Source organism: Leguminivora glycinivorella, chromosome 7 (genome assembly GCF_023078275.1).
Source record: "Leguminivora glycinivorella isolate SPB_JAAS2020 chromosome 7, LegGlyc_1.1, whole genome shotgun sequence".
In the NCBI taxonomy this organism is placed as follows: Eukaryota; Metazoa; Arthropoda; class Insecta; order Lepidoptera; family Tortricidae; genus Leguminivora; species Leguminivora glycinivorella.
In genome coordinates this window covers 14,816,346-14,831,649 of record NC_062977.1, presented here as the reverse complement: position 1 = coordinate 14,831,649, position 15,304 = coordinate 14,816,346, and the positions used below count along the sequence as shown (strand labels likewise).

The following is a 15,304-nucleotide window of genomic DNA, read 5'->3' as shown; positions in this document are numbered from 1 at the left end:
ATGCACATGTAATATTTAATGTAAGCTAAAAATGCGCAGCGTAAGTAAATACACCGCGTAGTAGTCATTTTATTATAGCAACTCCACCTTTGCTCTCCGCCAGAGTTAATGTCGCGAATGTTCGCCGAAAAATGTCTGTTCTATTTTGTCGTACGTTTTACTTGTTTCGTTCCAACCGCTGACATGCTCGTTGACCTTTCCAGTTTAATCAAGCACGCGGTTAGTTTGAAATTTGACATCAAAAGGTCATTCGGCTTGGAAGTTACACGTGGGACTAGCAACTCACTAAACTATATATGAGAGAGAAATTAGGGAGCGGATACAGAGCAGCCCAGAGTTCCGCGTCCTGAACTTGACTTTTTGATTTACGGAAGTGTTAAATGATTATAGCGCACAAAGGTTGTTATATTTTTTTATTTTATTGTTGAGCTTTCTTATTAACAATCTCAATGTATTAGCAAGAAATAAATATGTGCATATGAACACAGATGTCAGTATTTCATTCAGTATCGTAAACATGCACAATATATGCACTGTGTATTTATGATTTGAATCAACATTGCTCGGACCGGCAGGCAGTCATAATCATAACATATCATCAACCTGCGATTACGCATATAAGTGCATGACCTGTCACAAACGTCACAGAGTTTTGTAATAACTTGGTTCATCCGATTTACAAAATGCACGGACCATTGAAGCGTGGTATGGGACAAGCAACTAGTCTTGCCCATGTAATTTTGTCGGTATTGCGTGTATGCACAGCTTGATGACATGATGACAAAATATACGTCATTTTATATACATGCATGGGCAATCGGCAATCGTAAACGCAACTCGATTCGAATCTATAAATAAATCGTTATTACCGAGTCATGGCCGTACAATTAAAGAAAAAGATATAAATAGTCTGATTGCCGTTAACAAATCGAAAATGGTAAACGAATGTGATCAACATTTTCAACAGTTAATGTCTTGGCTGACCAGACGGATGGCCTCGATTTCCCGAAATTATGAATTAAATAAATAAATAAATATTGGGGACACCTTACACAGATCAACTTAGCCCCAAACTAAGCAAAGCTTGTATTATGGGTGCTAAGCGACGATATACATACTTAAATAGATAAATACGTACTTATATACATAGAAAACATCCATGACTCAGGAACAAATACCTGTGCTCATCACACATATAAATGCCCTTACCGGGATTCGAACCCAGGACCGCGGCTTAGCAGGCAGGGTCACTACCGACTGAGCCAGACCGGTCGTCAAAATTTTATTACAAATCAATGTCAGGCTTTGGTGAGTAATTAAAAATCAATAAGGTTGCGCTGCAGACGGGCTCGCTATTTGTATGCATTGTTGCCACATCTGATTCGAGTTATTGGACTAAATTGGTTGCATCTGCGAATTTATTATCTAGGTGGTTTCATCATTACCTACACGCGAAAATACGTGTAATGGAAAATTAAACATCTAGCATACAAACTCTCACGCTTATATTCCCAAAAAGGGGCAGGCAGAGTAAATTGAAGTTTTTAATTTCAAAACAGGGATTAAAAATTGTGATGGAAGGAGGCATCTAGTTAATACCTACATAATTCAAAAGTCATCGGTACATGTAAAACTAACTTAAAAATACTAATTAATATAATACTACTCTATTAAAACTAACAAGACTATAAAACTAAATTCTATTCACAAAACTCGTTCCGAGCCCTCTCAGATGCAAAGGTGCCCATCACACTCGATGCGTTCCCACGCTGAATTGCGATAGACAGCCTTTGTATCAGAAAAGACCCGGAACGAGGGTCATGGCCTCTCTCGCTGAGCCGCCGCCCCAATTCGATCAAAAAGGCTCTCCCCTCCGCACACCAACACCCCGACGTCTCCACTGCCAACGGGACAAATAGATAGCGCGACAGCAGCGCCGAATATTTGTCGCGCTTCCGTGATGCTGCTAGTTCAGCCGCTGCTCCAGCAGTCCGGACTGTCCGGCCGATGTGCGAGGCGGCAAACGTGCTGACACACGTAGCGTCCCAGAGTAGGCACTTACCCTTCTCCCACGGTACGAGTGTCAGCCCGTCTGGCCTTTTTCCATCGGACCGGCTGAGGCCTGGAGGTTCTAACATGCACGGCACATTTGCCGACACAAGTGCTCTCCTAATAATGTCATTAAGGGCATGGTGCCGTGGAAACCTCCCCATACACCGACAACAACTCAACGCATGATGGCCATTACTCTCCACCATAGAGCCGCAGATGCATTTATGAGGTTCGCAAACATCGCAGCCCAGGCGAAGAGCGACAGCCACCCGCATTGAGTCGTTGTCGAGAAGAGTACCTATGTGCGGAGAGGGTAGTGCTTGTAGCCATGCACCAGCTTCAGGCCTTGCAACAGCCAAAAGTCTCGCCTTATCTGCACCTACAGCATTTTCCAGCAGGCTATCAAAAACCCGTCTCACACCAATTTCATCCCACATCCGTTGTATGTGCGGTTTATCCGGCAACGATGTATTTGGGTTTAAAGTCTGCCAGGCCGCCACAGCATCAGACGCGAAAGGAATCGTGGCTCTGTCGTCATTCAAAGATAGTATTTTAGTAACAAGACCCACGACCCCCTCTGACGATGCTAAGAAGGCCGGCAGACTAATATCCCGAGCACGTCGTATACCCAATCCACCCTTCCGTATGGGCAAGGACGCTAGAGCCCACTGATCTGGATTTAGGGAGACATTTAACAAACGTTCCACGGATTCCTTCAATACACCGTCAAAGGAGTCGATGTGAATTGGGTGCAACCAGGTTGGTACGGTGCGCAGAAAATAAATAATTTTAGGCACGGCAAAACAAACCCGCAAAAGAACCAGTGCTACGTGTGCCGGAAGATCTTTTAATCTTTCCGCAGCCATCATAAGAAGCTGCCTTCTCTTATTAAAGGCTTCAGGAACAGCCTCTGAACAAATTGGAGAGCCCAGCAAAGATAAAGAGTGAGCCGACACTTCCTTGAGTCCAGGAAGCAAACTACTGAACACAGGGAAAGAAACACGGGACTCTACACTGCAGGGAAAAAACTCACATTTTTCAGGGTTTACTTCTAAACCCAGATCCCGAAAAAGTGGCAGAAGTTTACGCAGGTCCTGCTCCACTTCGTTCGGCTTGCCCCCGAGCGTGCCATCATCCAGGTACCAAATATTTAACGGCGAAGCTAGCCCAGAGATGACTTTCTGTATAGCCAGGCTGAAGACCAACGGACCCAAAGGATCCCCTGCTGCGCGCCTACCTGGGAAAGGACAAGGGAGCCGTTGTAAAAAAGATTGGATGGGGCGGAATAAACTTGGAACAGGAAGGGATATAAAGAAGGCACCTTCTCCCTGACTTCTGACAACAAAATATCACGCTCAACCGAGTTAAAGGCATTTTTTACGTCGAGCTTTACTAGAACAGATTCTTTATTTCTAGGATCCTGTGTGAACGCTCGAGTCGCATGTATGGCAGCCTCACAACAAAGTCTAGTTCCAAAACCTAACTGGAAAGGTCGCATATATGCCGCCATCTCGTCTCGCACCGCTCGACACCCCAGTTTAGCCACTAATCGGCGAAATGTGCTACCGATTGCGATTGGCCTTAGCCCGCCATCTTTTTTCGAAAGAGCGCACAACGACGCTCCATAAATATAGGGGCAAACTTCTGGGTTTAACTGTCCACTAAGCAAAAAGTTGCATAACTTTGCTAGGCACTCCAGCAAGCGACCTCCACTCTCGCCCGCAGAGGCAGACACAAGCTCCTTCAAATGAACTGGACGGATTCCATCCACACCGGCAGCTGAACTGTTATTAAACGATGCCAAAGCTTGCGCTACGTCTTCTGGGCTTACCGTTAAGGCAGTGAACGACCTGTCTGGCTCTTGAGGGAAAACTAAAGGCCGAGACGGGGCTGGATGCTTCGACTGCAAGATGGAAAGAGTCTCCGCGCTTGGCGGTGCCAGCCCATCATCCGACATAAGCACCCGCACTGCACCCGTAAGGTCTCCCTCAAACACTTTACACTCAACCGTCTTAAGAACAGAGGGCGGCCTCGTGGCCCCCGTCTCCGAAAACTCCCCTACACCACAACTGGCGCATGCGGATTCGACATTGCGCTTAACTTTCGTGGTTAAATTGCCCGAACCTTCTTCTCCCGGCACTTTAAAAGCGGAGTAGGCATACGAAAGTAACTGAAACCACTCAGTTGTGCTGTTGGACCTAATACATCTGTCAATGATGTGACACAATTTCTCCGCTGCCACATTCCGTGCTCCCCTTGGAATATGGCGCAATATCCGCACAGAACATTTTAGAGTGGCTAGATCAGCCAATCCCACACCAGGACTATCCGCACCAGCCTGCTGCGAAGTAGGTAAATGACGGAGGGTGAGGGGATACTCCCCGGGCCACTTCCTTATGCTTAAGCCCTATATGAACTTTTAGGCCATGAGGGTTAAATGTTTTGGTTGAATTAGGGCAATAGGGGCACACCGACAAAGAAGAGGAGGCACTCATGATTACAATGTATGTAGAGCTCTATAATAATATTATTGTGTGTCATAAGAATAAATTAAAAACATGTATATACACAATTTGACCAAACAAAAACACACAATGTTCTAAGTAAAATTATTAAATAACTACATTTGACAATAATAATCAATTAAACATAAAAGTAAATGGGACAATTATTTAAAAAAGTTGTACACGGTAGATGTCTTTCACAATACGGGATTACCCAAATAAACACACACACACACAGTACGTAGAACAGAACTGAGAGGCGAGGCGCTCCAATCACCAGCTGACTCTACCTCACCGTGCCACTGCGGCTACGCTGGTGGGCAGTCTTCGTCGTTGCCTTGACCTTGACTGCGGCACGGAGCATAGGATCTGCGCGGACCCCTCGCCACATTGCACAAATGTGTCAGCTTGAAGCCGTCTTCGCTTGAGTACTTGTGATCGGATCGGCCACCTACCGATTCGACTTCAATGTTAAGAGTAAGATTAGAACGCAATTTTCTGACGACTTTTCATGGTATTTACAAACACACACAAATTTTAAATTTGAATTGATTTGATGATTTGCGTGTTATCAGCCTATAATGCGGCTCGCACGTGTGGAATCCCTTGAGCAGATAGGAACGAGAGGTCGAAAATCGGCAGCGGTAATCAAACGTTACGTATTAGGTTTCGTATCAATTTCGCCAGATTATTTACCTACTCGCCGGGCGTGGGTGTTCCATTTGCGGAGATTATTTTATGCCTATCGAACGATTTTCTTAATAAAATTGGAAATAACTTTCATGCTGGGATTGGCTTAGATACAGTGTATTTTTGTCAATAAACCTTAAGTGCCATAAAAAGGTCATTGAGAACAATGTCCTACTCCTACATCATAATTTACTAACAGTTTATCTGATTTGCTTTTTTACGCATATGCACTGGTCCCACCGCGAGCTAGTAAGCTATGAGCTATCGGCAATAAAAACGAACAAAAGATAAACAATCCCATGCAAATAAAAGAGACACGGTGATATTGATAGCTCACCGCTGGGCGAGTAACTATAAACATCGCCGTGTCTCTTTTATTTGCACGGGAGTGATTATCTTTTGTTCGTTTTTATAGCCGATAACTCATAGCTTACTAGCTCGCGGTGGGACCAGTGCCTTAAACATGGATACATTACGTCAATAAAGCTACAGCCAAAGCTTTGATATAAGGTACAGGCCCCGTAGCCGAATGGCATTTCTCCGACGCCAAACGAAAGCGATACGCCGCTGGCTCTGTCGCGCCAATACGCAAGCGCGATAGAGATAGATATCTACTAGCGCTTCGTTTCGTGAGCGATTGTGCCATTCGGCTAGCCACCCAGTACAGGGAGGGGTAGCAATTTCGACTGGCGGGTAATTTCAACTAGGTACTTACATTTTCCTTGTTTGAAACTAACTACTAGCTTTTGCCCGCGGCTTCGCTCGCGTTAAATTCGAAAATTGCGAAATGCTTCATACAAACTTTCATCCCACAGAACTTAATTTAGATAGAAGAAACAAATTCATATATTTGTATAGGGGCCGAGCGTGTCAAATTTTGTACTGAAGTTGATTCTTGCCTGTAATATGACATCTGTGTTTCATCCCCTATTTTAGGGAACTGGAGGGTTATAAAAAGACAAAGTGTATGTAAATAGCCTATGTCATTCTCCATCCTTTCCACTTTGACGATCGGTCTGGCGCAGTCGGTAGTGACCCTGCCTGCTAAGCGGTTCGAATCCGGGTAACGCCGTGGCTTGCGTGGGCGACGGTCGCGCGATGGTCGCGCGACGGCGATGCGACGCATAAGAAATCAAACCTTATCGATATGGAAGTATAAGACGCGACGCGACCGTCGCCCACGCAAGACACGGCGTAAGGGCACTTATTTGTGTGATGAACACAGATATTTGTTCCTGAGTCATGGAAACATCCATGTATATAATGTATTTATCTATTTAAGTATGTATATCGTCGCTTAGCACCCATAGTACAAGCTTTGCTTAGTTTGGGGCTAAGTTGATCTGTGTAAGGTGTCCCCAATATTAAAAAAAAAAACTATTTCCACTTAAAAAAATGTCAATTCATAGTTCCGTTTTGCCGTAAAAGACGGACAAACGAAGAGACACACAAACTTTCCCATTTATAATATTAAGAGTATGGATAGTTTGTCCTGTCCACTGGTCACATATTATGTCACGCACGCGTGTTCAGTGCACACATATGGAACTCTAGCTAATGGTATAATGTAAAAATTTATTTCAATTTTTTGAAATGATTTGAAACAACAGTCAAAATGGCCTGTATATTATAGTTCTTTTTTTATTTGATTATTAATTAGTGCAAACATGCGAAATACTTAAATAAATTGCAGGTTTTCATAAAAGTACAATTATGGTTGTGGAATGTGCAGTATTATGAATTTATGACTGACGATTAAATACTTGTTGAATATCATTTCCTTGCATAGATATGTATTTGATAAGTACATAATTATTCCTTCTGTTTTATGTATTTAACTGCTAAATTAATTAATCAAAATTAGAAAACAAGTACTTAATGTTCAAATTGGCATTAAACGTCAACTCGCGTAATTTAGTGCGTTTTCACATTATCCGATCCGATATCGGATGTAGGACTGATATCCCATACATTTAAGCCACCATCTTTGATTTTTGCCTTTGAAATCCTTCCGACATCCGATATCGGATCGGATAATGTGAAAACGCACTTACGGGCGTCATATTAATTGAAATACATTACTCAAGGTTAATTAAAAATTATTCAAATATATCGAATTAAACGAAAAGGCGAAAGGGAATACTAATTTGTTACGATGTCAATTGGAGCAGCCATTTTGCGTTAAACACCAATTACTTTGATGTCTCGGTACTCTCGGTCCCGGGGAGGTAACAAAAGCGGTATATCGTGTATCGCTATTGTGCTATTCACGATGGTGCACGATTTAGACAAAAAACTTAAATTGCATGGCAATATCAACCATGGCACGCGTCTTCGTGAATGATGGCATGATCTGTTTTTGTTTTTAATGTTATATAATTTTATTATGTTTGTGTTTATCGTGGTAATTAAAACGCTTTTTTAGTTAACTACCTCTGTTTCTCTATTGGAATTTAATTGGTAGATATTGTTTTCAATGCCAAATGTAGATAGATACCTACTATAAGTACAGAATCCAGTGGTTGAAATGAAGCTCGTTAGCTGGACTAATTACCTCCGTGTTTTCAAAGAACATTTTACTTTAACCTGTCGTGCTTGATCCGGAAAAACACGCTTTGCATAATTTTCATTTAATCCCTACTCCAGTTCCTAGTACTCACAAACGAATGGAACTTCAGATTTAAAACTGTACCGAACTTCCGCACCCACTCACTTATTTACTTACTTACTTGACTAAACATACTTATAACTAACCATCCTTTAAAAATACCCCGTAGATTTGGCCTTGTGATCGTCTATGGTAGTAGAAGGACCCCTCGATATGAACCATAGCAACCCAAACTCTTTAATGCGAAGTAGATACGACTATTGGACTCATATGATTAATTATAACTTAACCCACTAATTAAAACTCAGCATAATTTTGTGAAAATTACGTTAACTTGGACGAATAGGCAAAAGACGTGGAGATTATGTTAACGCTAAATAACGCCTGTGAAAGATGTGCGAGCAAAGTAACATACGAACTTGAACAGGAAAAAACCTATAGGCGCCAGACATTTTATTCATAATTTTGGTTTATAAATGGTAAATAATATAAAAAATATTTTAGTAATCATCCACTACGCCCTATTAGTAGTTTCAATTGGGCTCGAAGCTTGCGTTGTGGTTTGAAACTCCTCATCTCAACCAAACTGCTCTGTTGAGAATCCTATGCCAAACCAGAAGGGCTATCTATCTATGAACTAACCCCCCTTTTATTTTGTTTCATTTTCCCTAGCTAAACCCCCCTTTTCCCCAATACTGCTAATAGACCATAACTTCTCGACCCTTTCACTGTTTCAACGATACATCGAGTAAGAAGCTTCCAATTGAAAACCCAAGAAAAGTAAGCTTAATCACTCCTCGGAGTTTTCGGCTTTCCATCAGTGGACGGCGCCCGCATGCCACTGGTCCCTAAACAAACCCCAGCTAACACTCAATGATCGCTGTCACATGAAGAATCAGAAATTGCTACCACAATTACAAATTACACTTAGATGAATTAACCAGTAATAATTCAAAGCTTTTTCACACTTCGATAATAAATATGATATTGAAGTTTCATTATACCAAGAATAAACACACGATATTATTTATAAAATACCTTCTAACACCCAGTAATTTTGTTCACAATGATTTTAGGTCTAGAATTTAATTTACTTTTACATAATTTATTTTTAGTTATTAGATAAGATAGGTTTTTATACAGAACTTTATTTATTTCCCTACCTATCGATGTGTGTGATTCTACCCTACTAGATAGAAAGTTCCCTACTCTAAAACGATAAAAACTCTGTTCGTACTCACCATGGACCCAGAGTTTTAGGACATACGCGGTGTATACCTAAACTGACTACGCTAGAGTTCAGCAGACTAGACTGAAGAAAGCAAACCCTATAAGTCTGTGTATTTATCCCCCCCGATGCAGGCGTCCGTGGACAGGGAGGCAATCGGGTAGGATAGTTCCCTATTGTGTATATGATATATACTTATGACAATAAATATACAAGGCCTTCAAATACTGCCGCTTTGAACGAGCTTGGATTACTCCAAATGACACATATAATGTCCTCGCTCTAGGCTAACAGCTGGGCATTGAAGAACCAGGGAGGGAGAGATTTTTTCATTTTTCTATGTTGGTAAAGAGAAAAATGCCAATTTAACCCTCTGTATTGGTAAAACTACGGACCTCCTTGCATCAATAGTTTAACAGCCGCTAGGTTAATCGATGCAAGGCTAAACAAACTGTCTGTCTGGGCAGCGATCTGGCTTTATAATTAAATATTCTTCACTTAATTTGAACTGATTAGGTATTATTTACTTTAACCATTAAATTTGATTATCACAATAACAATGAAACTTCTGACAAGAAGAACCGAATCGTTAGCGGCTCACTTCACTCATATAAACTCCAACTCAATAGCACAAGACAATAAACCTGCACCACCGAATCGGAATCTACCATCCAAAATCAAGCTCTGAAAAGAACATATGTTCCCCACAAAACCAAACGATAGACGGCATGAATAAAGTAAACACTCACTAACTTTCAATACTTCTAGTAAAACATAACTTAAACTTAGCAGAAATCACTACCCATTAGTACCAGAGCTAAACAACTCTAAGCACTTATCCCAAATGCTGACTTTACGAGAATAAAACATAGATTTTATTCACAATAAAATCAAACACTTAGAAATTTGGGCAGAGGTTCCTCACTATTTAAAACAATTTACACTTTAAACCAGAGTCGACTGTCGGTCCACGATGCTTGAAAAATAATGAATCAAATAACGCTCCCGGAGCTATTTAAAGGCACGGATCTGGACACTTTTCTAGACATTTCTTCTAGGAAATTTTGTCCAGACATTTTATTTGGACATTTCTTCCTGGTAATGGACTCGCCTTGAAGACGCACCTGCAGGCGCTTTTGTTTGATGTATCGGCTCCAAAGAGAAAGATCATAAGTGCTTTGTTTACACCCATACGCTCTACGAATCAAAGTCCACGTTTTCTCAGCAAAAGATGCTTCCTATCACAGGTGTTTCCACACCTGACTTAGAGAGAGACAGATATATCATTGTTTATACCTAATTAAACTACTTATTGCATTGCGCAATAGTTGAAATACTTGAAATACACCGTGTTCCATTCAACACCAAAAATATGAAAACCGCCTATTCAGAATCGAGAGCAGAATCGACTGAACCATATCCCGATGGAAGTAATATTTCCATTCAAATCAACATGATTAATCATCTTTTTACAAGTCTATTCCACCGTTCCTGCAACACAACAATGTACACATCGCACCGCCAGAGGCTGCTCACCCCTTTCAATATTTAGGGTTGTCAATACTGGCCAGTTACCTGGGCGAACTCTCCTTCCCGCTACGAGCCTGACGTTGTTTGTCACTCCAATTCTAATGTTCACCACAAGTCACCACAAACTAAACTCGCATCTAATCACAACCTTTGTCACTCTTAATATTGGCTCAAACCCGCCTACTACAATTGCGAAATCCACCGTGACAAAACCTCAAAGTGCTTTACAATGATATCTTAGCTGTCTATTGGTAATCCCTATGTCGCCGCAGTAACGCACATAAATAAATAGTTTTATAGTTTATGATGGTAATTAGCAATTATTTTACTAAGTGTAGTGTGAGGTTTTGAGTATTAGCAGATACACGTTGTATAAGGTGTTTTGTTGAACAAGCGCCATCTAGCGGAGTTGTTTTACAATCGCTCGCCCGTTCAATAACTTCGTTAACTATTCGTCACCCGTGTACGTCTCTCAGTAGTTCTTAATGTTTAGTATTCGCTGAAAGATGGCGCTAATTTCAATAGACGATAATACGCTGATTATAAAGCTTAATTATTTTTGTGTAATCATTTAATTCATTCTAATTCTGACATAGTTTTATATGAATAAATAGATACAAAGTTACATTTAATCATCAATTTAAACCATTTGTTACTTGTAATGTTTCTTATTTATAGCTAGATGAAGTTGTTCAGTTACAGTTTCACCCCCGATTCAGTTAATTTAATGGATCACAAACGTCATCCATGAAATAAACTTAATCTATTCTATAAATCAGCTTCTTGTACTCAAAGAACCAATACCATGAATGTAAATAAAAATAAAAATATATACCTATCTCTAGTTTGGTCGAAAATGTCCCTCCCTTTCTAAACATGTAGTGTGTTTTCCAATACTACGCGACTGCCAATGACTCAGTTTTAAAATCAGTCTATCAGAATCTCGACAATGAACCCTGAGAACCATGATCCCAGCCACTTCTCTCTGCCAGAGATAACAGGTTGTGAATCTGTTAGGTCCTATTAACCCGTTTTTGCTAGCTCATCCCCTGGTCGCGGCGAATTTTCCTTCCATCCACACTGTTGGACCAGAATTATTACCCTCCTGCTAGTAATTTCAATGAGAATCACAAAAACTTCCCATGCAGATACGAAGAAACCTTTTGATCCTTCCTTGTAAGACCAAAGCCTTCAATTTCCATTGTCGAAACTCAAACCAACTTCTCTACTTAACCACTCCCAGCCACATGTTTTGGCGCATGTCTCATACTTGAATAAGATAAATCGACTTAAGGTTTGTTAGTGTGTTTTTTTTTTTATATATAAAACAAACCTTAAATGACAAGCACGTACCTCAATATGGTACAATAATACTTTTGTCGAAGCCATAGCTATAGGATTATTGGAACAAACGACAAAATTATTTGATGATACTAAACTTCACATTTTTAAACAGTTAACAGATAAACAATTAGTAATAAGAGCCTCGTTCTCACCAGACGATTATGGCTCTTAAATATGTCAGATGTCAAATGCATCCCATTCAAGATGAGGTGTGTGGATTTCGTTCGAGTTGTCATACCTTGTGAAGTAGTAACCACAAAATACTACCCTTTGAAATGGGTCGAATCCATTGGATTTTAACCTAACCAATAAGAATTTTATGGCTAATGTGTTCCCAGAATTCCCCCCGTTGTATTTTCCCCTGCAAATTCCGACCAACCTAGTTTTGACCACTTTCCAGCCCTGTCTGTCTCTATCAATCCACTCATACCATAAAAATAAATTGGAGACATCCTTCTTATCTAACATCCATCAAATCTAGCCATTCACAAACACTCATACACCTGTAAGCATTCATCATCTCTAACTTGTACACATACACACAATCAATCCTCCTCATTCACGCTTTCACACGACTTCTAAAGACAGCCAGAACTTTTAAAAATAATCAAAATAAATAATAAGATGGAAATAAATTACTACATAATATTTTTAAAAGTTTACCTATCCCATCCTACCCCATTCTACCCTGTCATAAAATAAGAAGAATCTAACTTTATGTGGTCTTCTATTATTTCTTTTTTATAATCACTAAACGCAAGTTATCCAATTACAAATTTCGAATACCCCGCTGCTGTTATTTCATTAAAACGTTTAAGTACTTTGTGCAACGTGGGGCGAAATCAAATATCGCCAACTGGTTTAAGTCAAATCGCGACGTTCCGCCAAAGAAATCAAAATACTCCAGCCCGCAAATCTCTCACGGCCCGAGCTACACACATACATATAAAAATTAATGTAAAAAGATAAAAGTAAAATATGTCACCAAAAACTCTGTTAATCCCCAGGCAGGACGATTCCTCCACATCTTCCCCTATGCCCGTGCGCAACTGTACCTACATGTACTGTGAAATATGATGAAAACTACATAGTTAATTTAATATGCAGAAAAGGTAATGAATGAAAAACTATGAAAAATGTAATCATTATCTTGCCAAGGTGAAATATACAGTCCCAAAGAAAAAGTATGAAATATATGAAGGTCCAACTTGGTTAAATACAAAAACACTAATTACAAAAATATCAAATGAATATAGATATTCCAATACACAAAGAGAATAACATAGTTCTCTACCTACTAATATCTAGACTGTTGTCTCTATTTCCCCCTTTTTTTTTTTAAGGCATACAAATGAATATCTAAACAATAATTTAATTTAATGAAGTTGATGTTTAATATCATCATCATTATGATCTTGATTTTACGTATTCAACATATTGCCAAAGATAAACAATATGCCTAACTAAATTGTCTCTTATTCGTCAACAAATATCACAAGTCAATACTCGGTCAAATAATATTTAATACACCAAAAGACTGAATTAACATGCATACATACTTAATTATAATTTTTTTTCCAATAATGTGGAAAAGATTCGAAATACGACATGAAACTGTAAACATGACATGAAACTTTAAGTAAAGATAAGCGGTATGATTCGAAATTTAAGATACGTCAAATATTTGCTCCAAATATATTGTGAAGAGGATAGGTTTGGGTCAACATACATACATGCAATCACACCCGCACGTCACAAAAAGGGGTAGGCTGAGCACACGAAATCACCCCAGTCCCAGTATCACTCCCAGCAAACAATGGACCGAATGAAAAAGAAACTAAAAATGGCAGAGATAGGTTATAAAAAACAACAGGTTAATTACATATATATATTTTCATATCCCGTTGGTGGCAAATAGGCAAACGGTCCGCCCGAGGTCGTATGCGCATTGCCCACCCGTTAGGAACAATATTATTCAATTATTTATTAGCATAGGAAAACAATACTACTACCTAACATAAGTACATAAGTACCTACTTATAAATTTCTTCAGATGATATCCATAGCCCAAGAAATTGTGTAGTCCTTTTCGAAGGTATGCTGTAGAGTTTAATGTTACAACAAGAAATCCAGTCATTTATCTTGAATAGGTACAGCATGCAGCTTGGAGACCAGCCAAATTATCTTCTTCCCCAGTTTTCCTTCTTACTCAGCAAGTCCTTATTGTTCAATGATGAGTTCTTGAATAGATAATAATGATGATGATTAGATCCTGTTGTTCCTCATTAGAGGCATACGGCTCTTAGAAAGAATTTCTAGTGCTCCTGGTTCCAGATAAGTAGGTATTTCAACTTTTTCCTATCTATTCTCTTCTCAGTCGGTGTCATAACTCAGGAAAACATGAATCTCTTCTTGAAGACATGCTGCAAACTTGAACACAATTAAGATAACCGCAGAAGATCCAGTCATTTACTCTTGAACACAGCAAGCAACTTCAAACCAATCAATATTTTCTTCATCTCCAAAGTTGACTAGTCCTTATTTATCCAATCAATGGCAAGTTTTTGAGCAATACCTACTTCCAGTTTTCCAAAAATATCTCTCACTTGAATTGTAACTAATGAAATACCACATTAGTAACATTAACTACTCCCTAAAACTTGTTGTGAAAACCACCTTCCTTCAGTTTTTTAACATAATTTACAAAAAAAATCACTATCTATTTTTTTTTTTTTCAAAACAATAAACAAATCAAAGTCGTAACTATAAAAACAAAATATTATAGAATAGGATTTCAAAATAAAAATTACAAAAAGTGAAGCAAAAGTAAGATTCGAACACCCACCCTTGCATGAACTGTCCCATACATTAGTCCGCCCCTATACTACCTGAGCTACGAACGAGTTATGAAAAGGGTCGAATTTAGCAATCAAATAGAACTAACGGACGAAAGTATTAAACTCCCAATTATTATTTTTACGTTACTAATGTTTACTCAAAACATTTTGTTTTACTTAATTCACGAACATGAAATAATATGTAATGAATACTCATATCACGATTTAAACTTTTCTAAGATACAAAACACATTCGAAATCTAAAATAATCAATATTGTTGAAATTTGAAGTGATTTCAGCGCACTATTTCCATAAAATTGTATGTAATAAGAAGGAATAATATGTAATAAAATGTCATATACAATCAGTTTCTAAAAACCATACCAAATCAATCACTGTTTCGACTAAATACTAGGTAATATTTGTTTGTATTTGTACTCACTTGCTTTGTGCATTTTTCTTGCAGAATTTTAGACACTGAACACCACTTTTGACCATTGCACTTCACTG

The 15,304-nt window shown here is 39.3% G+C and overlaps 1 protein-coding gene across 5 annotated transcripts in view; it reads right to left on the bottom strand.

Annotated features, from left to right (window-relative positions):
• Window positions 1–15,304, bottom strand: part of LOC125228025 (diacylglycerol lipase-beta) — a 200,603-nt gene that overhangs the window by 121,871 nt on the left and 63,428 nt on the right. The gene's annotated exons all lie outside the window — the stretch shown is intronic.